The sequence below is a fragment of the Mycteria americana genome, chromosome 10 (assembly GCF_035582795.1).
Source record: "Mycteria americana isolate JAX WOST 10 ecotype Jacksonville Zoo and Gardens chromosome 10, USCA_MyAme_1.0, whole genome shotgun sequence".
Lineage (NCBI taxonomy): Eukaryota > Metazoa > Chordata > Aves > Ciconiiformes > Ciconiidae > Mycteria > Mycteria americana.
The window spans coordinates 1,363,854-1,390,629 of record NC_134374.1 but is presented as its reverse complement, the minus strand read 5'-3'; the positions used below and the strand labels follow the sequence as shown (position 1 = coordinate 1,390,629).

At 37.8% G+C, this 26,776-nt stretch overlaps 1 long non-coding RNA gene across 1 annotated transcript in view; it reads right to left on the bottom strand.

Annotated features, from left to right (window-relative positions):
• Positions 1-26,455, bottom strand: part of LOC142415224 (uncharacterized) — a 106,093-nt gene extending 79,638 nt beyond the window's left edge. Inside the window, exon 1 of the long non-coding RNA XR_012777328.1 lies at positions 26,391-26,455. This is a non-coding gene — a long non-coding RNA (uncharacterized LOC142415224). The remainder of the gene's footprint in view (positions 1-26,390) is intronic.
• Between the last annotated feature and the right edge of the window lie 321 nt (positions 26,456-26,776).

The following is a 26,776-nucleotide window of genomic DNA, read 5'->3' as shown; positions in this document are numbered from 1 at the left end:
CACCAAGATTCTTACCTTGGCATTTTTTTTGGCCAAGGACAAAAGACTTAATTCTAATTCCTTTTGACAGGAGGTGTCTGAAAAATAGGAAGAAAGAATATCTCCCAGTAGATTTGCCAATAAAATGTCTGACATTATTCCATTCTTAATTGGGGAGCATCAAAATGTTTGGTGTTCTAGGTCACGATGACAGAATTTCCCAAGTAAGAGGAAAAATTTCAATCTTAAATGTGCCATAGATTTGTACATTCTATGTAAATCTCACAAAGAAATGGAAGTTGTGAATCTATTAAGAAGCTTATGTGTGTAATTCTTCTCTTCAGATGAAATTTATAAAGTTATAGCACTGTGTTCTAAAGGGTCTGTAAGCAGAAGGAAATGTTTTAAGCCCATAGCTCTGAATGTGATACAAGTTTAGAACACAATGGATACATAAATCAAGAAAGCTAAGGAAGAAAGGAAGCAATGTAACCTTCTGAACTATTGCACAAATCACAAAAACAAAGAAAAGGATGCTCACCTTTCCTATAAATATTCTAAATATCTTTTAAGATACTGAAAATAAAGATCTGGGAGGAAGGAATAAGAAAGTAAAGTGAGTTCTTTAGCTCCCTCCTTTAGGAGAAGCAGGATTTCTCTGAGGCCTTTAAAGCCATTCTAGATAACAGAAAGAAATTGTGAATACAGAAGCAGCTCGCTAAGATGACTAACCATTGGGTGAAGAGGATTTGCAGGTGCCAGCTGCTAAGCTGGTTAAATTATTAACACACCTTTAGCTCTTGATGGAAAGCTGATATGCCCAAAAGCTTCTCTACTTTATTCACCTACATTAATTGGTGTCGTAAAAGACATTGCCTATAAATCTTGGCTGCCCATAAGAGACTAGGTATGCTGTGAGGATTAGACTCATGCTATGCCTTATCAAGGGCGGTTTCCTAGTGGTCACCTGGATGGAAAGGAATGCAGACTGGATTCATCCTCGACCCAAATGACAGTATTCTGAAAAACATTCCTGAAAGGAGTAGTACAAATAAGAGACAATTAGCTTTTTAAACCTTCTTTTTTAGTAAATGTGTTACCAACATTCCAAGCATATGTTTTATCTCTAAACTTGATAGGACAGAATAAAGTTACTGTTCTAGCTCTATTCCTACTTAGAGATGTTTTGGTAGACAAGAACAGCATGGTATTTTTGGTAAATGAAGTTAGGTGTGTGAAATATCATATGACTCCGCCCTCATTGCCTGTAGCTTCCAGCTACTGTTGATCTTGAATTGCAATTACTGAAGGATTGTTGGGTTAGCTATTCACACCAGAAGTATGCTGTTAACTCCCACTTTAGTCAGCTAACCTCTAACTTCAGCAGTTTTGAGCCAGTACTTTGGACATCAATGACACTGAGAGGGCCTGAGTTTTCTTTTTTAATGTACATTAAAATGTATGTTATGTAATGTACATTAAAGGAGTCGATAGTATAAACAAACTGCTCATTAAAAACTCAGGCACACCCATCATGTTAAGGTCATTACAAAGCAGCAGCCAAAGGTATTGACCTAATATCTGAGCATGCCAATATCCCATTTGTAAAGCAATGCATGAACTTATGAACAGAAATATTAACAGGACCACAGAATAGTTTGATTTGTGTGGGTCAGAAGGAAGCTATTAGGATTTTGCATACTCATGAGCCTTCCTTCTTTATGAATGTGGAATGTTTGACTTTGATGAGTTTGCCTACATAGACATGTCTGCAAGATCACAGCCTAAAATAACTTCTGGCAACTACAAGGCTTTTCGTGCACCGAGACCCACTGCTGGAACAGAAACTCAATAGATACATAGATGCTGAATAGCAATGGCTGTATGCAAAGGTGCTGCGTACACTATATAAACATGGCCTGTTGTCAGCCTCTTTGTAAACACAAATACCTTCTCATCCCTGTAAATTTTAAGATGCCATAATTTATTGGTAGTAAATCTTTCTTTGGATAGGTAATATGTGCCCCACCAATACAAAGAATAGGATAATTTTTATAAATAAGCAGATGTTGTTCGTTTTTTATTTCTCTCCTGCCAAAAACTGATTTACTGTAAATTCCCTCCATCTGGCAGGAAGCTAATCTGAATATGAATCAATCTATTCAAAAATAACTTCAAAAATGTCAGGCATTCATAATGAGTTTTTTTCTGTACAATACCATTTTTCAGTCATTCTACTCAGACAAGCAAGCTTTTCAAAGCAAATCAAGCAGAAATATTTTGAGAGGATTCTGCAACTTACATTTTTCATGAATTCTATCACAATAGTACCAACTTACTTTGATTTTTCTGCAGTCCATAAACAAATATTTTCAGGGAAGTAAAGCAGAGTATTCCAAAAATTGCGGGGTAGGAGGGGCATAATAATTGTCTATATATGGTGTACATAAAATAATGTGTAATAAAACTATTTTAAAATCACATTTTAAATATTAGTTTTATAATTTTGGTTCCTCTTTTTCAAATGCTCTCTTCCATCACTGAAAGAGACAGATAAAGTAAATACACACACACACTCACTTTAACAAGAGCAGTTCAGGAATAGCATCCAACAACAAAATAATGCTATAACTAAAGCTTAGCTGACAGTTCTGTGTAAGTATAGGTTACACTTGTATATACTCAGCAGGAAAATCTTGTCTATAGAATCTGAGAATGACAAATAGATGCCTGGCTAATAAGAAAACAAAGAAGTGAACTAGCACAACACCCTCTCTTAATTATTTGTAAAACCACTATATCTTTTCCTGGTCAGTTAGTGCAGGTAATTAGAAAAAAAAAAAACAAAAACGTTTCTTGTTGGAAAGAACTTAAAATCACGGTAAAACACCTCTACTTAGGAAAGCACTTAAGCACATACATGTTATAGATATGTACTCAATATTCACTAAAGATTCAATGGAATTTATAAGACTTCATATTCAGGCTTCTAGCCTCCCATTCAGGAAAATGCTAAATGTACCATCCATTCTGAATTGTGAAAATCATGTGTTTAAATTTTAATAATTTAACTACTTATACTAAAGGTTGAGCATCTGCTTAAGCACACTGGAGTACCAAGACTAAAGTACTCAGCATCAAATTGAGACCTTGGGGGGGAATACTTGAAGGGCAGAAAAGAAATGTATTCCTGAGGACATTGTAGACAGAAACAGCAATAAAAGCAAGAGGAAAAAAAAAGGACTTAAAAGGCAAGAAGAGTCGTAGAACCCAAATGGGCAACAAAAAGAAAACGCAGATGAAATGAGCAGCACTCCTAAAGAGAGTTGCAGTGTTGTGTGGGTGGAATATGATCCCAGCAGGAATAAAGAGACACATAAATGAGAGTGGATTTACTGATGGATGGAAGCATGGGAGGTGATTGCCCTTCCATTATCTTGAGCCAGCAATATGGGCTCATACCATATGGCTGAGCAAAAAGAAACACTTCTGCACCTTCCAACAAAATGTCAGAAGTGTTGATAACTGAGAGGGAACACTGACAAGGTGATCACAGAACTGAAAAATATCACAAAATGTTTTTACTGTATAGATTGGAAACTAAATGCTTAAGAGGACCCAGAAAGGACAGGTGTTTAAAGAATTATATATAAAATAACCCTCCTAGTATGCATAGTGGAGGCTGCAGCAGTGGAGACAGGGATGCGTAGGTACCTGCTTCTGTCACCCAGCAGAAGGAGTCATACAAGAGGCTGAGACATTCTCTAGGTAGGTAGGATGCTCCTGCTTTGAAAGGCACTTGCAGTATGCCTGGTATAAGCACAACAGTGGAGCAAGTTATTTTGCTCAGTTGGTTTTTGGTTCCAACTCATGAAAGTAATTTTTACAGAGTTGGGTGAATATGTACTTAGTGCATAGAAAAAGCAAAAGAAAAAAGACCAGAGTGCTCAAACAGCCTTCTATTTAAAAGGCTTAAATAACCAAGGTTATAAAAATCCATCCTGTGACAATCCTTCCATGACTTTTGTTTTTCACACACATTTTGTGATATGTCTCAAAGGCCCCTACATTCATTCCTCCCAGACAATATTCTCATTTGAGAAGACAGTTTATGATCCTAGAGCTGAAAAGAGACATTTTCACCCTAGTGTCCCCTCTCTCTGTAAGGACAGAGCTGGATCTCCTACTATCCAGAAAGCTTATAAGGGCAGAGAGCTGAAGTCACATAGCTGTCAGGCAGCTATGAACACAACCACCTCTGAACAGGACCTTAAAGTTTCATGCTGGAGTTACCAGGCTAATGAAGGGATTAAAGGGCTTCTATATTTGCCTATTCCTTTTGTTCAGGACAATTCTCACTCTGACCTGCTCCTGATTTCCATGAGAAACACAAATTTTGCACTTTGTCACTCCACAGTTTCATCAGATATTCACCCGATCCCTGATCCACCTGTAGCTTTGAACTATTTTGTTAACTAAAACCTGATCAACTAAAAGCGCTTTTGCAGAACCTAGACCAAAACCCCCACCCATTAAATAGTGGCAAAATAACAAAGTAGAACCCCCTCTCCCATTAGTAACTGTATACAGTGAAAAGAAATATACTACAAAATCCCTGATGAACTATATAAAGGAGATATATTTTCATTTAACTATTTTATTGGTGTAATATATTGCTTATTATAAGTACTTTTGAAATCACTGTACTTCACCTAAAGGTTTTTACATTTGCAAAATGGATTAATTATTTATTAGCTTTCCATGTAATGTAAGACAGTACATAATTTTGGATGAAAATTCAGGAATAAGCTGATTTAAATTGCAAACCATATCATAACTCCAGAAGCTCCTTAAAATATAGCATAAATTCTGACTGTTCAAATGAAAGTATTGTATAAAGTCATGACCCCAACAGCCATATTGACTGTTCCTTTCATGATTTTATTGGCCTTAGATGATATCCGGAAAAAATGAAGAGTCTACTTGGATTAAACATTCAGTAGTTTAGATTGGACAGCATGTTTCACTAAAAAAGCAGAAAAGTGTGAATAGAAATCAGCTATTGTAACATTGTCTAGTTATACTAAGTCTCCAGAAGAAAAATACAAATCAGATTTTAATATAAACTTCATAGCAAAAAGGTTTTAAAGTCATATTAGTATCTTTAATGCAGTAATCACAGTATATATGAAGCTTTATCCCAAAAATTTTAAACTGCAAAACAATCTTTCTTGTAAAATAGAACTGGTACATTCAATCTGCTTACATACTTACCCAATTTAAAGATTGCTCTATCCAGTTAAAAATAATATCAGAATTTTAAACATCTAGATGCAGCTGTGGTCACACTGAACCACAAACATCATGAAGCAGATGTGGGTTATTTATTCTAGAAAGTAATTCAGCACAGAATTATACTTACATAGTATAACCCACTATCTGCATGGCTTTTTCCTATACATTTTCTCTGTATTTTCAAGGAGACTGCTAGCTGAGTTATCCTTGCTCTTCTCTTAGCCCTTGAACACCTTCAATTTTCCCAGTTGCACTGTAAGACCTCTGAATTGCTGCCAACAATTTATGAAACAGCAGAATGCTAAATGCTTGCTGATTTTTATTAAATTCCTCACTAGCAAGAGGAGCACAAACATGGTAATCACATTTAAATACACCATGTTTAAAAAACACCAATCACTCCAAGACAATACCTCTTCCCACAACAACTAAAAGAAGAGTTTAGGTGTAACAGTCAACACCTTGAAAAAGAAACGCAGCAGCAATGCACCAGGACACTGGGAGATGGAGCTTTGTTCATAAGCTCTATTCCAGTAGCTGCTGTATATGCTGAAGAAGTCACCCTTCCCACCCTATGCCAAGACCCATCATTACCTTCAGCCGGCAGAGCTGCTTACATGAGCACAGCCTAACACACATCAGTCATTATCAGCTATGTTAACATGAGCCAACATCAGGACTCGCACTGATAAGGCTAACTAAGGGCATTCTAACTGCAACTGAAATTCAGCGTTTCTCTGGAATATTGACTTTCTGCTAAAAGGAGGAACATCACACTGAAAAACTTACATTTGGAAATAATAAAATCATGTTTGGAATTTACAAATCTGCTGCCTTGTGTTCCCATTCTCTTTGAAAGGGAGAACTCCTGGGAGTCTCCAGGAGTCTCCAGGGAGACTCCCTGGTAAATTATACATCTTGTATATAGGCATTCAAGTAAGGTTCTGCTCTCCCAAAGATCACTGACTGTAATGCATCATATGTTGACCAATTGGCCTACAATAAAATAATTGATCAGAAAGACTCTGAAATTGCAACTCTTCTACAAGATACAAGCAACGATGTCAAAATAAGCATTTTTGAGAGTAGATTCACACTTATATCAAAACCAAAGCTATTTACATTGTTTTAAAATAGGGAGTTTTAATTACTACTTTGAAATTTTCCTTCTTGGAAACAAATTACATCAGCTCTTGCAGCAGCTAATACATCAGTCGTCCTGTTGTTTTGCTGTACAGGAAAAGGTGCAAAACTTACATCTTCAGACACGTCCAAGGGGATGGTTACACTTTGTTAAACTGCATAACATTTCTTTGGATTCACTCACTGGTCATTCCTTCCTATTTAATTCTAGGTATTTCCTGGTCAAATTCTGAATCATCATTTCACAGAATGCACATACAGCCTCTTTCATGCTTTACATCCAGCTTCTACTGAATGATGCTGGAAACTCCAAACACAAACTCTGATACCCTACTATCCCTTAGGAGTCCAGAAGCTAATTTCAAGCATACAGTGCAAGTGAAATCTTGAGCAGTATTCAAACAAAAATATTAGCAATATTTTCCAAATACTACCAAATATTACAGCTTTGCAGCTCCAGGCTTGCAAGAGCAAGTTTGTTTCAGGGGGGCGGGGGGGGATCAACAGACAATGAATACTGAAGTCTAATTATTTACTATAATGCATGTATTTAAATTGGAAATATGCTCTATCATAAGAATAACAAGCGTTTTTCTTCCTGATCATAGTTTGTCCAACCCTAGCATGGGAAGATGGCTCATTTATAAGATGCTTAAATCTTCCAAAGGAAGCAGTGTCCAACAGCTTGTTGTCAGTACACCTGTAACATTGTTTAGAATAAAAAATGCACAATTCTCAGAAATGCACTGAAACAGAATATCTAATGCAGAGTTTAGAAATTGCATACAGAAGTCTCAGAGGGAATGAAGAAAATGACTGGACTGTGGAAGAGCAAAACTAATAATAATGAGCAACTTTACATATGTCTAGAGTTAGCTGAAGATTTATGTTAAACTGTATCGTTGTGTTATTTCTCCTTCGAGGGAGACAAATTATGAATGCTTTATTGTTTTCCTACATAAACCGTCTCTGTGACTTTAATATTCAATGTTGAAATGTAGCATCAGTTAAATGGTCCATAGAGATAAAGAAACATATATCTGCTCCTTTCTCACTATACAGAGGGCAATCAGAACACACAGTGAGAAAGGACCAATAGGAACAGAGAAGACTGTGCTCCTTACCCAAATAAAGATTTTTAGGAGAAAGACTCACATAGCACAGAGATCACAACCATGAGCCAGGAAGGGTAGATCATGAATCTCAGCACTCTATACCCCAGTAGTCCTGGGACCACTGTACATAAGCATAAATTCGAACAGCCTAAGAGATGCTTTAAGTTGCTAAAAACCGTGAAATTACATCTGCTAGAGGAATAGATGAGCAGCAGCCTCTTTACTTTTATCCACACAGATCCCAGAATGAGAGAACATGGCCTAGGAGTCTCCAGACCAGCAGGTAAACCTGTTCCACACAGGGAAGAAAATCTGCGCTGATCTTTTTGTGCCAGACACACTGGTTTTACTGCCAGACTCTGCTGGCAGGAGAGGAGCAGCTGCTGCATTCCGGTGGTCTGGCAGGAACACAGGACTCTGCCTGTAGCATTGGGAATTGAGTAGCTATATAGAAAAGATACTGTTATATAGCAAATACCAGAAATATGTTCCATGCAGGCAGCTGGCATCATTAATTTATACTCTTTTACAAACTCTAGAAAAACAGGGTACCAGGGTGACTTAAGCAGTGAAATAGCTGCCATCCATTTAATTTTCATGCCCACATTTCCACATAAACTGCTGCGCTTTGGCCTCTCATTTTTTCATTTTGATGTCATCTCTTCTACAGCGCTAAATTCCACGCCAGCTTACAAGCTTGCTCCCTTGGCTGATCAGTGTACTCAGAATGCAGGGATCTAACCGCTCAGATAGTCAGCCAGGATTGCATGTTAAGGATATTTCAACACTGTGCAAGGATGCACCATGCTGTGATACGTCAGCTAATTCTAACGTAAACCTCATTCCAGAACTGGAGACATAACACTATCAGGATGGCACTGCCCTGGGGTAGCACATTGGGTATACTGGAAGCAGTATACTGCTTCTAGGATCAAAGCCAGTATCTCTGTATGAAACTGGACTTTGCTATGTAGACCTGACAGCTATCCCAGGGTTAGCTTAGGAATGAATCTAAGGGTGCACCCGGTGTAGACATCCTCAAATTGATGGCGTGCCTATCAGCATCATGAAGCTATGCTAAATCTTGGTGATCTATCCTACCAGCGCTACAGTAGGTGAGTCACTTTTCTGATTCAACTCCACCCAGCCAGATAAACTCTCTGAAAGTGGTAAACTCTGGCAGAATTAGGTATTGTGGGTAGAATACCTGAATGTGTAACTTCATGAACCCTGGAAGTTACATCACTCTGATTTCAGGCATGTTTTACTGAAATAACTTCTATTTGTTGCAACACTTCTACACATATCATAGAATAAGGGGACACAGTATTTTGCCTTAAAGCCAGTATATATAAGACATGCAGATAAGAATCAAGATGTTTTGCATAGATCTTTGCCATTTTTATTTATTATTTTGAGTAAAATAGTGCTTCATTTCTCCTTACAACTTCTACAAATTTTTTTTCTCACATTCTTCATGAGGTATTTAATGATCTTTTATTGTAAATGATTGTTCCAAGACTAAGAAACACACAATTTGTTATCGTCATATCTGCCTCAAAAACAGATACACAGATCAAGAATGCCTTTTTTGCCCTTTTGGGGAGTTTATCACTAGCATGAATCTTTGGGTTTGTTTTAAGGGGGGTAGATAATCATCTCTGATGAGCAATATCAAGAGCAGACTGATTCAACTTTTTGAATTGAAATACCTTCTGTCATGTTTAGTAAGACCCCTAAACCTTCTCAGCACCTTGATTACATACTTGATTTTTTTCTCCAAGGTAGAGCTTTTTTTAAGCCCATATAAAAGTTCTTGTGGACACAGGAAACTGAACCTATCTTGCTGCAGACCATCCTTTCCTCTGGCCTCACTTAATGAGTTTTGCAGGGTCAATGTGAGACTTCCCCTGGAATCCCCCAATCAAAACCAAGTTACCAAGTGTTCTCAAGAAAACAGCTTTGACAACTGAACATCAATTAACAACACTATGTTGCCACAAAGGAAAAAAGAAAGTCTTTTCTAAAAAACATGACCTTACTAAAAAAAATGCAGTTTACAGACAACTGAAGCAAAATAGGTTGCCATATATAACAATTTACTGCAAAAAGGAATGGAAATGTTCTCCTTAGTACTTGGGTTAATGGAATAAAATAATGTATTTAAATTGAAACAAGAAGATTTATATTGAACATTAAGATAAGCTTTCCAAAGTTAAGGTTAGTAAATCACTGGACTAGAGTGGCTGGTCACTGCAGAATTTCTCCTATCGTTACTTTTAAGAACAACTTAAGTAAATCTCTGTCAGGATTTATTTACATATCCACCGACTCTTGCCTGCAGATGAATGGACCAAATGGCCTTTCAAGACATATCTTAGCCCTTGTCCTTTTTTTTTTTTTTTTAAGCTATCTATCTGTATTGGGTTTGCATGGCAAGGTTTTGGGGGGGCTACGGGGGTGGTTTCTGTGAGAAGCTGCTAGAAGCTTCCCCCATGTCCGATAGAGCCAACGCCAGCTGGCTCCAAGACGGACCCGCCACTGGCCAAGGCCAAGCCCATCAGCTATGGTGGTAGTGCCGCTCTGATAACATATTTAAGAAAGGGGAAAAAAAAAAAGATGCACAACAGCAACTGCAGCTGGAGAGAGAATACATGAGAGAAACAACTCTGCAAACACCAAGGTCAGTGAGGAAGGAGGGGGAGGAGATGCTCCAGGTGCCAGAGCAGAGATTCCCCTGCAGCCCATGGTGAAGACCATGGTGAGGCAGGCTGTCCCCTGCAGCCCATGGAGGTCCACGGTGGAGCAGATAATCCACTTGCAGCCTGTGGAGGACCCCACACTGGAGCAGGAGGATGTCCGAAGGAAGCTGTGACCCCGTGGGAAGCCTGTGCTGGAGCAGGCTCCTGGCAGGACCTGTGGAGAGAGAGGAGGCCATGCTGGAGCAGGTTTGCTGGCAGGACTTGTGACCCCGTGGGGGACCCACGCTGGAGCAGTTCATGAAGAACTGCAGCCCGTGGGAAGGATTCATGTTGGAGAAGTTCATGGAGGACTGTCTCCCGTGGGAGGGACCCCATGTTGGAGCAGGGGGAGAATGTGAGGAGTCCTCCCCCTGAGGAGGAAGGAGCAGCAGAGACAACATGTGATGAACTGACCACAACCCCCATTCCCCATGCCCCTGCACCACTCAGGGGCAGGAGGTGGAGAAATCAGGAGTGAAGTTGAGCCCAGGAAGAAGGGAGGGGCAGGGGAAAGGTGTTTTAAGATTTAGTTTTTATTTCTCATTACCCTACTCTGATTTGATTGGTAATAAGTTAAAATAATTTCCCAATGTCGAGTTTGTTTTGCCCTTGATGGTAATTGATGGAGTGATCTCTCCTTGTCCTTGTCTCGACCCACAAGCCTTTCATTGTATTTTCTCTCCCCTGTCCCGCTGAGGAGGGGGAATGATAGAGCAGCTTTGGTGGGCATCTGACGTCCAGCCAGGGTCAACGCACCATACTATCTTAATAAATAGATTATAAATATTCATATTTTTTATTTTGAGAGGTATAATATAAGGACTAGTTAAGCCAAGAGAACATTTTTTTTTTTATCCAGAAAGGAATCCATCTAGTTTCTGATTAGTTTGTGATTTCGGGCCAACAGGCAGTAATCTTCTGCCTAAAATAAACAAACAGAAATCACACATGCAGCAGAGTCTATCACTGAATCTACTTCATGAATCTTACCTCAAAGGGAACTAGAACGCTAACCAGACTTCTACTCAAACCTAGCTACTTACTTAAAGCAAAATATTGAAAATTGTTATTTAGGAAGAGCTTGAGAGGTAATAATGCAGAACTCATTGCTGTTCTTGGTACCCCTCTAAATATCTTGCGTACAGTATTTCATCTTATAAGTTTGTCCTTTCATTAAATGACTTCTGAGAAGGTTTGTGCAGGCTCCAAAGCTTTTAGTGCTTTTGCATCCACCTTTGCTACACAAGAAAAGTGGCAACTGATTTTATTTGAGAATGGAAATTAGGCCCATTGCTTGGTTTTCTTAGGTAGGGAGTCCTTGACCAACAGAGTTTATACTGCAAATAAAACAAGGCCTGACAGCTTTCTGAACATCTTTGTGGTTCGTGTTCTTAGTTTCAAGCTGATTGTGCTGAAGGATTTTCAGGAATGATTTTAGATTCTGGCAATACTATTTTCTCCTGATACAAATCCATTTACAATAGTGCTGTCTGCTTTCCCCTACTCTGGCTAACAATAAGTCAAAATATTCAGCCCTTGAACAGATAAAGTCCCAATAAGTGAAGCTGGATTTTGATGCTAAGGTGGCCCACCAGAGCTAGCTTAATAACTACAGGGAATGTTCTTACAGCAAATTTAATCAAAAGGTCACCCAAATAAATATTACTAAAACTCTCGTTTTATAAAAGGCGGTACACATTCTCAGTTAATGAGAAACCATTCTCTGATTTTTCATGCTACCTATCAGTAGTGACTGCCTAGCCTGTCAAACAGGGCATCTGTCCAGGTACTTATTGACAGCTCACAGATATGTAAGGAAATCAGCAGGTCCAGTGAGAACTGGGACTAAAACACTATCCACCACACCTTCAGCAGTTCCCTCCTTGGCATCTCGCACAGAGTGCAGCTACAGTGAAAGAACTGAGAAGGAAGAGCACCCCTGGCCCACCAGCTGTTCACATGCCTACAGCAGCCAGCCCAACACCCTACAATGATGTTCAAAGATGTATGTCCTTCCTTCTTGCTCCTCCTTTTGAATCTTACAGAAGTAGACTTAGACTGCTTCTTTGCTTCACTGTCCTCATGTCATTGGGTTTGTCCCTACTAATCTGTATTCTCCCTCAGGAAGCCTCCTTCATTTTCACATAGCATAACAACTCAAAGGTAGGTGGGAGGGTCCATATTTATAGCTTAAGTGACAAAAGGAGAGGACACTGTAGGATGCTGTAACCACAATGCTGCAGGTCAAAGAGTTGGAAAAGCTCAGTGAAACAAAAAAGATTATTGCTGCCTATAAGACACAAGATTACAGCCCATTTTAAAAGTGGATAGCTTGTATTAAAAGGTGATAGCACAGTCTGAATGAATTAAGACTTTTCACATCTTCACCATTCCACTGCAAAATTTACAAAATGTAGCTTGCTGCAGCCCATGTTTTGGTGCTTTGAGTACTTGCTTTATGACTTTGGGCTGCACCGTTGTTACACATGAACACTACTTTAATATTTTTCTCAGCTAGTACTGTTCCTAGTATTATTGCTGTAGGATGCTTTATGGCTGGTTTAGGGACAAATATCATGCAAAGGGAAAGAAAAGATAGTAGATAGTGAAGTGAAAAGATAGTCATACTGAAGTGGTTTTCCACATTGACTTTACTGTGGAAAGGATTATCTTTAGCAATTAATTTTTTCTTCCAATAATGCATGGATGTCCCAATGAGACAGAAAAAGTAGGTCAACTCATTATCCCAGCTGCACTGACTCAGCAGCACTCTAGCCATTTTCCTACAACTAAAACAGGCACTGCACAGAGAAACACATACAAATTAGGGTAGAAATATCAACATTGCATAGGTCAGCAAAACCATATGATGTCTAGATAAAACATATGCATATTCAGAAATGTCTGATATCTTCAAGCTGCATGTAAAAACTCAAAGCACAGATAACTTAGCTTTGCAGTCCTTGCTTCCTTTTTCTGTATTCTAAAGTGAACTCAGAACTCATGAAAGATTCTGGACTGACAGCTCTGGATACCAAACTGTTCCAGCTGCAGGCAGTGGCAGCCCGAGCTTCAAGCTTCGCTATGCTGTTCTGCCAGTTCTGCCTGATTTGGAAAGACCACCTGTCTGGATCAGAAGGTATTTCAGTCTCTCTCATTAACCCACTGGCCTCTCAGTTGAAGCTGACAACAGGATACTATAGTGGTAGCCTTTGAGATGACAGCCACTGACAAATGGCATTGCTTTTCATTCAAATTGCTTTCAGCTGGATTTCACACTAGATGTGAACAATGGCCTAATGGAAAGGCACTAAAGAACAATACAAACTGAAATCCCTAGAAGCCCTTCTCTTATTTTCTTAGTGACTCTCTAAATTATTTTCTCAGGACTGCAATGCTAACTCTTGAATTCCTCAATATAAAACACATTGTGTTGTGTGGTTATCACTACTCCCAGTCAAAGGAAAGCTGGTATAGAGTCCGTCAGAGCTAGGTTATTTCTTGTCACGCTGCAAGTATGAAGTCCTGTTTCCGGTTTTGTAGCATTCTAAGTGGTAGAAACACAAGAAAATTCCCTGTATTCCCTTGAGCTCTTTGATTGCTCCTCTTCCATGAAACAGAAAACAAGACCCTCTTAACCTTTGCTAAGAGGTAACAATGTGGTTCTGGAAGGAACTCAGTTTTACTATGGTGTGGTTGAAAAGCTGTAACATCAGCTATGTCACAGCACTGGGATAAATTTTGGAAAACATATGGCCCAGTCCTCAATGTCGAGCTGTGAGTTAGCTAAGCTTTCCAAAGCAGCGTAGAGCTGCAGTACCTAAATCCCTTAAATTCCTCTGAAAACCACACCTGGGTTCCCAAAGGAATCTAATAATATATTCTATAAACTACCAAACTACAGAAAAAGTAGCTACTGAGATGGAAGGGAGGTATAATATGGTGTCTCTGAAATGTGGAGGTATTCCACTCTTTGCTCTGAAATTCCAGATGCAATTTCACTGTCTCATATAAAAAAGAATGAGAAGCTGTAACTTTTCATTGCTACATAACCACATCATCCCTCAGAGCTATTAAAAAAGACATTGTGTACTTCTACTGCTTTTAATTTCCACTTGTTATTGTTTTACCTCTCCATCTCAGTATCTTTTAAGTACAGTGACTCACATCGAGTTTTTAGTGTTGATGAGCACAGTACTGCAAAATTGTTTTGAAGACTGAGGAGCAGTTTTTCTTGTAGAAATGTCATTAACCACTGAATGCAGGAGATAAGAGAACAGTTATTAAAAGAGACAAAATTTCACAAGCTAGCCCAGTGAAGGTAGCTGTATGGTTTCACTCAGTAAGACCAGAACATAACATCTAGTAACCATATTGTTCATCTGAATGGTGTGTGACACCTTTTCAATCTCATAGAAAAAGTTTTGCTTTTCTTTATCACCTTCTTTTTTTGAAGATAAAAGATTACAGTGGATAAACTGACAAACTCACTAATGTCAGAGACTCTAGTGTAGTTTATATTTCCTTTTGATGTACATTGCTTAGCATACAGCTACTAATAATGTATACTCACATATGCTGACTGCACAGGATCATACAGGACATGGATTGATCTCATGCAAAGCACCAGGGCTCAGTTTCCCTACTTCCACTTGGTGGGTCTCAAGGCAAAACAGCAGAAGCAAGGAAGCAGTTTACAGGGTTTTCACTAGGCATTAGCTGACTTGCCTTCAGTATCATAAAACCACGTAATCATCCCTGCATCTTTGGACTGGGCTGCCAGGGGGAAGAAAGTCATCCTACGGCTGTTGGTATTAGCAGAATCAAGAAGGAATTGGACAAGGCAACCCAGGATTTGCTGTATTCAGAGTGTCTGCAGAGGAACTGCAACTCACACAGGTTTGAACTACGCACATTAATTGCAACTGAGAAAGAGTAGGGTCCCAGCAGCTGGGATCGACATCAATACACTGGACCAATATTTTCCTGTAGATTGAAGAAGTCTGTCAGGCCCTGAGATGTGACTCATAGGAACAAACTGGGAGGGGTGCTTAATAAGCTGGTGACCTTGAGAAGCTCCAGTTCTGGGCTGATAGGAATCTCATGCTGGAACAAAGTCAAATGCAGAGTCCTGTGCTGAGGATGGAAAAATCCATCAATACAGGCTGAGGGCCAAACAGCTGTTGAGCAGTTCTGCAGAAAGGACCTGAGGATCCTGCTAGAAAGCAAGGTGAACATGACTAACCACACATCAGGCTGTGCTACCAGAATATAACCAGCAGGTCCAGAAAAGTGATTATTTGGCACTTGAAAGACCACATCTGGAATACCGTACCCAGTTTTGGTCTTCCCAGTACAAGAAAGACATTTATAAACTTAAGGGAGTCTGGCAAGTGGCTAAAAGATAGCTGAGGGCTGAACAACATTCCATAAATTAAACTATACTGAGTAAAGTATAACTGAACTTTTGAAAGGTCAAATCCTGGTACGCCCATTGGCTTTAGCTACAGAAAATGGTTTGGCTTCAAATCTGCTGCTTAGAAAGCTGCTTCTCTAAAAATGGCAGAGAAAAAAAAAGTCAGTTCATACATTATATGTGGCATATCTGAGCAGTGGATAGAGTACAAAGTAGGTTTGTTGCTTTGGAAAGTTGGAAGCCAACAAAGTATTTAGGAAAATGAAAGACTGTCTCCCATTAAATGATCTGCTGTCCTAAAGGACTAATCTGAAAGAGCTCAAAAGCACAGAAAGAGCCAAGGTGACAAATGCAGAGACTAAAAATCACAAAGGGAAAGGTGAAAGAAGAAAACTAAAAGAACAGGTCTTGAAGAAGAGATGGAGTTAGAGAACAACATGAACAACACAAGAAGAGCTACTTCAGAATTCCACAACTAACATACAGCTGAGCATGCATCTAAGTACTTTTTACATTATAAGGTACAAAATAGTAGCTTTCCAGGGAAAGAATAAAAAAAAAGTCAAGCAGTTAGTGCATATAAGTTAATTAACCATCTGCCTTATTTTGAGAGGTTTAGAAAACTATTGGGGGTGGGGAAATCTTCGAAAGCTGTTCTGTAGAACATTATCATTGTTAAAAATACGTGTTACATACTGCCCTTTAAACAAGGTAGGGAAAATATTAACAAAATCTAAACTCTGTATTCTTTAAAAATTGAAACTTCATGTTACAGAAAAGGTCCCCGTTAAAGAAATATTTTGTAGAGGAGATAGCAGTGAAGAAATATCTATTTTTCCAAATTTATCAGCAAACTTCCCCTCACAGAAAAACACATCACTCATTTTTCAGAATCACAGGAAGACATTGTCCATGTAAATATGAAGAGTCAGCTGGAACAGCTAAGAAATATCAAAGAATGGATAACTGTAATAGAGTTGTGCTTACTCATTCCCAGACAAGTTCAGAATTACTTTGACTGATTAGACATGTTTTTGCATGCCAAAAAAATGACTCTGAGGTACTGAACAAGATGAAACTGAGGAGCAACCACTAACTTTCTGACAGCACTGATGTATGTGGGATGATAATTCTACACTAGTTCATCTTTTATCTCAAGCCACACTGCAATGTAATCATTCTGCAAACACAGTTTCTTCCATATTTAGGTTTTGTGTGTGTGTGGAGAAAAAGAGTGAAAAAGTCACATTCCAGTCACCTAAATACTGAACTGTTTCAGTGTTTCACTAGTAAGTCAACTGTTTCATCTGCAAGCAACCCGTTTGATGTATTGTGCCATTCTCCCTTAAATGCTCTTAGTATTAGCAAATGCCTGTTCTGCAGGCATGTGGGACACAGCAGAGCTTTATTTTCACGGAGAATAAAGGCAAAAAAAAAAAAATCCATAACACTTAGGGAAGACTTCCTTTAATTTTAAGTAATTAAATATAGGATTTATTTCATTAAAAAAACTACGAGTAAAATGTCATTTTTTCTGAAACCATACTGGATATTGTGTTTTTTAACTTGGGTCTTCATTTCCATTTTGCTTGAGCTCTGTTTAGAGACAGAGGGGAGGTATAACCACAGATAATCAATCTTGATTCATTTTTTTGCTAAAGCGCAAGCCTGATAAGATTTTGCTGTACAGACAGTAGGCTCCAAGTGACAAAGCGGGCATAGCAGAGCTAAACTTTACATGTTTCTCAGTGTAACCTTCCTTCTTTTATGCTAGGGAAAATTAAGGCAACCATCACAAACTGCAGTGACTTTACCTGGTGCTATTAGTGGAAATTCCCCATACAAAAAGAAAATTCCTTGCTAAGACTCAAGTAAGTTTCAGGCATGCTTTACCTAAGCACTCAGCCCACACAAGCTCGCCTTTTTACATCTTTTTTTAAAAGCTCATGAGAATGTCAGGCGTAATCTTTAGTGCATTCTTTATCATCTTCCCTCTAGAGATATGTTAGGATTTAAAAGTACTCAAAGTGGTTTTTATATATGCCACTATACAAGGCATCTGTAATTTTGTTATTTTAGAAAAATTATCCTTGAAAACAGCCACACAGAAATACATATCAGATTTTGTTTTTCAATATCATATTTTAGTAGTTTGTGATGTAGAGCTATTCAGCTGCCATAAGTGCTTGCTGTTAGGTCGGAAAAAAATGCAATTGTGTCTCCTATTCTACTTGTACAGAAAATCTAATAATTAAAATTAATTCCCAAATATTAGCTTGACTTTTTTTTTAATTAAGCACGTATTATTAAGACTGACACAAAAATTCCAATTAATTTATAGTTTGACCCTATTCCCAATTTTAAAAGGGGATGCAAGAATTGCAATATTTGATTGGCACTTGTCTGGCAGAATCCTATTCCTCCAAACATCAAGTATCTGATGTTTCAAAGGAAAGTGCAAGAAATGCACTATCATGACAGATGGAGGTCAAACATCCTTACAAAGGGAATTTTAACCAGAAGTAGTAAGAATAACTGGTAGCAATGGCAGAAAGCAGAAGATTTCTAGCATGGCACACAAAGGTTCACATATTTGATATTCTTTCTAGAAAACACAGGTATCATCTTGATTTAATTAGTAAAGGTGGCTTTGCTACTGACATTGGTATAAGCAGAATTTGGCTCATTTCCTGCTACTTTAAGAAACCCTTATCCTTAAGTTTGGACACAGGAAGATTGAATTGACAATTTAATTTCAGTTCAGAGTATGAACACCGGTAACAGTGGCTGGCTGCAGCTGAATGCAGTCATGCATCCCTCCAGCAGAAACAGTTCTTGATGAATGCTTCTTCAGCAGCTCACCACTGTTACAAGCACTTCTTTGAAGGGGTTTCTGATCATGGTGCATGCTACCATAATGAGAGTGTCTGTTTCCATTATATGCACCTATTCTCAAGACAAGATATTCCAGAGTTCAGAAGTTTTCTTCAGGCTAAAGCTTAGGCTATCCTCACTTGGAAAATAAGGCATACTTGGTATATATAAAGGCATCTCCCTTGCACTGATACAATACAATGCCAAGCAGTTCCTAATGGACCAGGATTCTACCTGCTCTGTTTGACAGTTGACCCTACCATGAAGATGAAGGAAAACAGCTACTTATGCATCTGGTTAGTTGTTTCCCATTATTTGTACTAATACTTTCTCCTTAGCAAATAATTAGATTGAGTACTACCAAGAAGCACCTTCCTACTTCTAAAGATGCCCTGTATTTTCCTCACTATGCTCCCAATTATACTTTAATTCTGGCTTTAATGACACCATATTTAAGCTTCTCGTTGACTGGACTACATTACTATTTCTACTGCAGCTTCCTGGATGCACAGATTCTTGAGGTCCAGAGACCATCAGCCCGACATCATGTGTAATACAGGGTACCGCAAAAGTGTCATCATTGCCCCTGGTTGATTTATGATACATCTTTTTAGAAGAAATTTACTGACACAGTGAAAGTTCTGAATATAGCAAGTTACATATTGGAAACTGAAAAGAGAAAGCAAGGAGTTTTTCTGGATAACTTGGAAAACAAAAATTATGCCTTATTTATTAGCAAGGAAAGTATAAAATTATCTTTGTCAGTTTACAAGGATATGGATTGCAGTGTGATGGGTGTCCATATTTCTCTTTTCTAATACATTAGCCAAAATGTCTGGTGGCAGTGGTACATTCTAAAGACCACACACAAACCAGAGCAGAGTTTACAAATTGACCGGAAACTGGGCTTAGGCTCATGCATGTGTTTTCAGTACCCACTTAGCAAAAGCTTTGCATTAGTTAGTCATATGAAGGAGTTCAAATTTCAGCTAAAATCCCATGTACCTATCTCTTTGTACACCTGGAGGTATACAATCTAACACTGGTAGAAAAATCGGTCTGACAGCAGCAGAAGTAGATTCTGTGTCCAAATCATTTAACTATCTGGTCAAGCCACCATTCTCTATAATGAAAAGTTTAGCACTCAGAGGAAGGAGAATAAGATGGGAGACAGTTTTCATGACATCATGCCATTAACAACTTATCAGGTTGTTTGACTCAGATATAGTATGCCAGCTATAGTTCTAGTTCTCCAGAGATAGAGCTTAACTCTCTTTTCTAAAATGTTTTGAGATCCTCCTTTGAAATAGCTGGGCAAATGCAAGTTATGATGCATGGACTAAGAACAGTTCAACAGAAAAGAATTATATTTCTATGTCCTCCATCTAACTAATGTCTGCAACTTTCTTCTCTTGACTTGAATGACTCATACATAAATGAGGTTACCAGGCAAAAATCCTTTTAAGAGAAGTGATCAGTAAGAGATAAGATACAACTAAAAAAAAAGTCAGACACTTATCTAGGACACAGAGATACAGAACAGAAACCTCACCTCTGACTCACATAATACCTGAATATATACTGCAATCCAAGGGAGAGGTTTATTTCACCAAAAAGCATAAGAAGAGTTTCTGATACTACTCGCCAGGATGTAAACAATATAAAAAACTACCGTACTTAAGGGAAACAATTCTGAAAAACTGCTCTTTATTTTACACGCGTCCTCATAATGTACTCTTAATCCCGAGTCCTGTTTATTCACGTTAAACAGGCTAGAACAAATTGGTAAAACACCATGGCTTAAAAATACAGAAGAAAAGTAATAGAATTGTTGCAAGTCAAGACTGAGATAAGCATGAGCAATGCTAGGGGTGTAAGTTAGCCAACTTTTGTCCCAGTCAGCACTCTTCCAGCTTGCATATATTGTATATGTACTCAAGTTGTATACACCTGCATCACAGCAAAAGCATTAAAGAAATCATTTTCCTGTAATCTTTGTGTCCGTTATATCCATTTATTACATCTAAATGTGTAGTTGTGATAAAGGGGTTAAAAAGTTACATTAAAAACTTTTTTCAGTGTGAGTTCAAGTAGAGACTGAAAATGACAATAAAATGAAAGTATGAAAATAACAACCTTGTAGTTTGGAGAAGGGTTGTTGTTTTGCGTTGTTTTTCTTTAGTTTGTGTTCTATTTACATCCTTCTCTCCTTTTCACATCGGTTAGCTCTACTGTTTTTTTTAACTGTAACTAATTATTTGTAGAGGCCTCAAAAATGTGCATCAAAATAGCTTCTTCTTGGATAAATAACAGGATAAATAAACTTGGATAAATAAATAACTTGGATAAATAAATTTTAATGTTCTCCTAGAAATAAAAGGTAACATTTTGATATTGAAAAATTCTTAACACTTTTTAAAATAAGGCTACTGCTCTGGCAAATTCACAAAAGCCACAAAGACACCAAGGCTATGACTAAACTTCAAAAAAAGGAAATATTATCCACAGAATTATTGTCCCAAGAGCAGAACCTATCAGCTGAAGCAGCTATTTCAAACGCTAGTGTTGTAAAAAGATTTATGACAAATATAAGTCCCTGAAACAGAAGTTTGTGGTGAAGGAGATGAAGGAACTCGAATTATTTTGTGACTGATAAGAAAGATAAGAGTAGCTGGTGGTATGAATAAACAGTTAGAGACCTTAAAGCAGTTGCAGTGCCTTGTCTGAACAGGGCACACAAAACTGCAGACCACAGCCCAATTCAGGGCTTGTCACCCATGCAGTCCCACCAGCAGAGGAAGCAACTAGACACAGCAGAGTTATTGCTTCTGTTTGGCTCCAACGTGGTGAACATCTGGAGCAAACTGTCCATTCATGATGGAATGAGCTCCCAATCAAACAGACAAAAAGTCTGACTCTGTTCAGTGTGTCTATAGTAATACTGTTCATTTGTTAGGAAAGAAAGCATTCACACCTTTCATAACATGTTTTATGAATGGCAAAAGAAACTATGACTCTACGAAGTTATACAACATTGTAAAATTGCAAAAAGTGTAATTCATGGCTAGTTCCTTCCATCAATATGGCAGTCCCACAGCGCATTTAGGATCTTTTATGTATGCTATTAACCAAGTCTTACATGTTATTTATATGGAATATGTGAATATGAAAGTACTCATTTTTAACCCACAAACATTTAAAATATGCAAATAAAATATGTAAGCATATATTCCATTTAGAATTTCAATTTTATGCTGATTTGCATAATTCAGTGAAAGAAAAAAATTTAGTTTATTACAAAGCTTCATGATTAATTTCTAGCCTCAGGCTTGCTAAGGATATCCAGATGAGGTATTTGACCATTCGGAGCATCAGGTGAATGTTTAAGATTGTTTAATCTAACCTGAAGGACTAAATACTATATTCTGGAATCCTTCAGTATTTAGACATGTATCTTACTTGGCATTCAAATGCACCCATGTAATTTTTTATATCTTTTCAGTTTTTTAAATTGTTCATATGAATTTCAAAAATAGTGTTTCTTAATATCATTTTTCACAACAAACTTTACCTGCAAACTATTTTCATAACAGGCCAAATGTCAGGCATTCTATTTAACACGACTGTTCCTGGGTTCCGTTTGGGCATGCTCACATTTATGGTGAAATCCATACAACTGCAAGCTGTCAGACACCTGTAGTCTTGTCATTTCAGTGTCATTATTCAGTTAATGTACTTTAATGTATATGAACCATGACTGAAAGCACAGATGCTGACAGTGTCAAACTCACAATCACACATACCATTTGCCTATTTGCAGATGATGTTGCCTTCTATGATAAGCATATCAGATCAGGGACACAGCTATATTGTTATGGCAGACAGTAGATCACAAATACATTTGTAAAACTATTTCCAGCAGAACTAGTATGTTTAGCCACCTGGGACACCTATAATATGTTATCTAAATTTGAACTGATGCTTCATCTGTTCATTTTATACAAAAAGATACAATGTCTAAAAATCAAATAAATTATTTTTTCAGGATACATCTAGTCCTGTATTTCAATATTCAATAACCATATAGAAACAATATTTCAGTTTTATTCCAGTGACTCAGAATAAAGACAAGTGGGTTTTTTTAAGCTTCATAAAGGTATAACCGAGAAAAAAATTTGACCCTTTTATCACAAAGGATCAGCCCAGCCTCACTATGCAAATGGAACCAAGCAAGAAACATTTTGTTACTTGGAAATGCATGACTTTCTCTCTTTGTAATTTGAAACTATTATGCTGACAAATACAACACAGTAGGTATCAGGCACCACTTGGCAATTAACATTTTTGAAGCCTATATGTGTGATAAAAAACACACACTACCAAATACAGTTGAACAGATGGATCCTGATCAGACACTAGGATGGGTTGAATGCAGCAAGTACTGAAGATTGATACCTACTTACAAAGAAGCAATCTGGGCACAGTGAACAGCAGGTTGCTCCAGACATTTGGCATATTTATTGAAGCATTAAGGGAGTTCCGCAATTCCATTAACATATATACAGGACTATGTAAAAAACATAGTATATTAGGCTTCCCACACACATAGAAATCTTGAATTATAATGACTAGCCTACACATAATAAAACTTAAGTGAAACCTGTTTAATGTGGGATAATCCATTGTCAGCATTGCAATTTAACAGTACTTCCATTTTCAAAATGCCAGTGATATTTACAGCTCAAAATGCCTGGCCCAGTTTTGTTCCCAATAGCAAAATCAATTACAAAACTCCCATCAACTTGGAGAGAAGCAAAATCGGACACTGTTGTATCTGTTACAGTAAAGGTACAAAACTTTGACATAAATATTCACAGTTTAATTGCCCTTCTGTAATATAAACAATAGCTGAGAGGCAAAACATCTCTGCTGCTTCTTTAGAAACTTTAATGTTTTACATGAAAACACATCATCACATCATTGAAGAAAGTCTTCAGGTAAAGTTGAAAAATTAAGTAACCGTTATTAGGAGAAAAACAGAAAAAAGTAACAACTTTGCAGCTTCAAAGTATTCAGCTGTATTCAGAGGTACTTTCTTGCATTCACCAAGTGCATTGGAAAAGACAGATTACATCCCTTCAGCACATACCTAAAAACACACATTTGTCTTTCTACCTCCAATGGATTTTAAAAGAGTTTTTGTCACCAAATTAAGCAGCTGCTATATTAGGTTTTTCTTTTCCTAAGCAAGCATCTTAATATCATTCTTGTCTGTTTCTCTGCTATCCCTATATCATTCTACCTCATCAACTTTTAGCTCTGAAGTAATATTTTTGATCACAACCTGACCTGACTTGCCCTTTCTTTTTTATTCTGAAGATAATCTAGTGTTCTAACTTGTAAACAGAACAGAAGTTTGCTCAAGTCTTACTTCCTTTACTTTGACTGTTTTAATCTTATTTGCTGTTGTACACACTGTACTAAAATACCTGTCATGAGTCATGTTATTCTCTTTATTTGGGAGGAGTACATTACTCCTCCCAAATAAAGTTTGAGGGGCAAAAAAGAAAACAAATATTGGAACAGCAGTGTAACTTTTCAGAATCCTTTGGATTTAGTGACTGTTTCCTGTGCTATAATACTGCATCAAGGTCTTTTACCAATCATTTCATCAGCAATGAAACATAAAAATGGGTATATTCAGTCAAAGTTTTAGCAACATAAATGTATGTCATCGCCTAAGAAGCATGCAAAATTTACAGCCAATAAACCAGCTATCTCTCGAACAAAGTAATCTGTGTTAGAGTCCTTCTGTGGCACCTCTGAGGTTGGCTTTCTTCTTTAAAATGCAGATCACATTCCCTTGAGATACTCATCTTTTCCCATGATGCACTTGGCTGACAGAACAACAAGCTTAGTGCACAGAAATGCCACTGGGGTTGACAAGCAAATTCCATCAGTATGCAGTGTTTACACAGTACAGTTTGGTAATAGCAGTTCACACAGTCCGTTGCCTTGGAACAGAATTATAATTAAGCCTTAAATCTTCAGCATTCAGATTCATTCTTATCACACAGGTCTTATACTTTTTCTTGTGTAAGTCTGAAAATATGCTTGTCACTAAAGAAAACAGCATACAACAGTTAACCAGCTTTGAAGATGTTGTTGTTTGTAAGATGCCCAGGTACAATATTTCTAGGACATGAATATCTAGTATTTCCTCATTAATTATGAGGTTTAAAAATCTCAGCAGAATTTTAATGTTTTTCTGAAGTCACATTTCCCTCCTCCGACACATGAAAACAATGCTATTATAAGTGTGGTAAGTACTAGCTGTAAGGACTCAGGAGCTCAGTTCACTTTAGAAACATCCTCTGTCTTTTATCAAAAAGTATTTTCTAACCATTCATAAGTTTACAGCAAATACGATCTAAATACAAGAGCTGTATATACTTACAAGTTTCTGAGGAATACTTCAGAAAAGAAAACATGGAGGTAAAATGCCAAAGAGATCCCTTTGAGACTGACACATTCAAGCAAGACTCTGCCTTTCTCACACAGATCTAAAAGACCATTGTAGCATATCATCTAGCACAGAACAACCCCATTATATTGCCTTTTTTCCCCTCTGTGTAGTCCAGCCGGAGGACCACTTGGAAGAATTATTTCCAAGTAGTTACATGCAAGGGCAGCTGTATGGGCTTAACATGGAGAAGGATACAAACGGCATCTCTTTCTCCTCAGACTTTCCCCCTTACCATACGGGAAACAATCTTCTGTCTCTCCTTCATGTCAGTACAATAGTTAATATTTTTTAAAAGTTACAAAGCAGGTGGGGAAAAAAAAAATCACCATATAAATCTGAACCCTTTATTGGACTCATTCTTTCTCAAACTGCATTTTATTAGCTCAGCAAAAAAGTCTCATGTTGCTTTACTACCCGAAATACATTATACCAGTACCTCTGAGCTGCAGCAATTAATTTTAATTCTTTTCAGCAACATATGCACATCTTCATAAATATGTGTACACATTTTCCATAAACATGCATTACACTTACTGCATAGCAAGTAAATATATAAGACCTGATATTTCAAAAGGAGAAATAAAGCAAAAATAAACAATTTAGTAACTTTCTTACTGGTCTAACACAGATTAAGTCTTCATGGATGCATCCCTCAGCTGTTACATTAAGCAAACAATATCATGGAATCATAGAATGCTTTGGGCCAGAAGGGACCTTTAAAGACCATTTAAGTCCAACCCGCCTGCCATAGGCATCTTTCACTAGATCAGGTTGCTCAAAGCCCCGTCTAACCTGACCTTGAACACTTCCAGTGACGGGGCATCCACAACATCTCTGGGCAACCTCTTCCCATGTCTCACCACCCTCATCATAAAAAAATTTCTTCCCAAATCAATCTACCCTCTTCCAGTTTAAAACCACTCCCCATTGTCCTGTCAGTACAGGCACTGGTAAAATGTCTTTCTCAGTTTTTCTTATAAGCCCCCTTTATATATTGAAAGGCCACAATAAGGTCTCCGTAGAGCCTTCTCTTCTCCAAGCTGAACAGAAAAAATGGCATGTCAAAGAGGTATATGTTTACTCTGAGGTCTTTTATAGAGAATGATTTGTACCAGTTGAAAATCACTAACTAGGGGATAAAATATGAAAAGGTCACAGATACAGTCAGTGGTGAGGATATACAGCAGATCCTACAACCAGAAAAATCTGGTGGGCAGGGTCTTTTCTACAAGACCTGACAATAACAAGGAATTTTAACTACAGAGGTAGTTGTTGGACAAGCAGTACAGCAGGACACTTACTAGTCAGCAGATTCTTGAATCCCACAGGTGCCTGGTTTTTTTGATACAGATGACAGTGGAAAGAAGAGTCCTCCTGATGACACACCACGTGCAAGGAACAGGTTAAGCATGTCAAAGTGGAAGGTAACTTGGATGACAGTGATCATTAAATAATAATACATTACACCACTAAAAACTGACAGAGAAAATAACACCACAATAAAAAATTTGCATTTCAGGAAGGCAGTTCTCAGTAAATGAGAACTGGAAGCAAGCTGTCCCAGGATACTGGCAGCTCTTTAAAGATAGATTTTTAAAGATCAAGTACAAATAATTCCATCACAGAGTAAGAGTTAGTCTTGGCTATGTTGTGAGCTCTTCTCTGATCCTAATACAAGGAAACATGC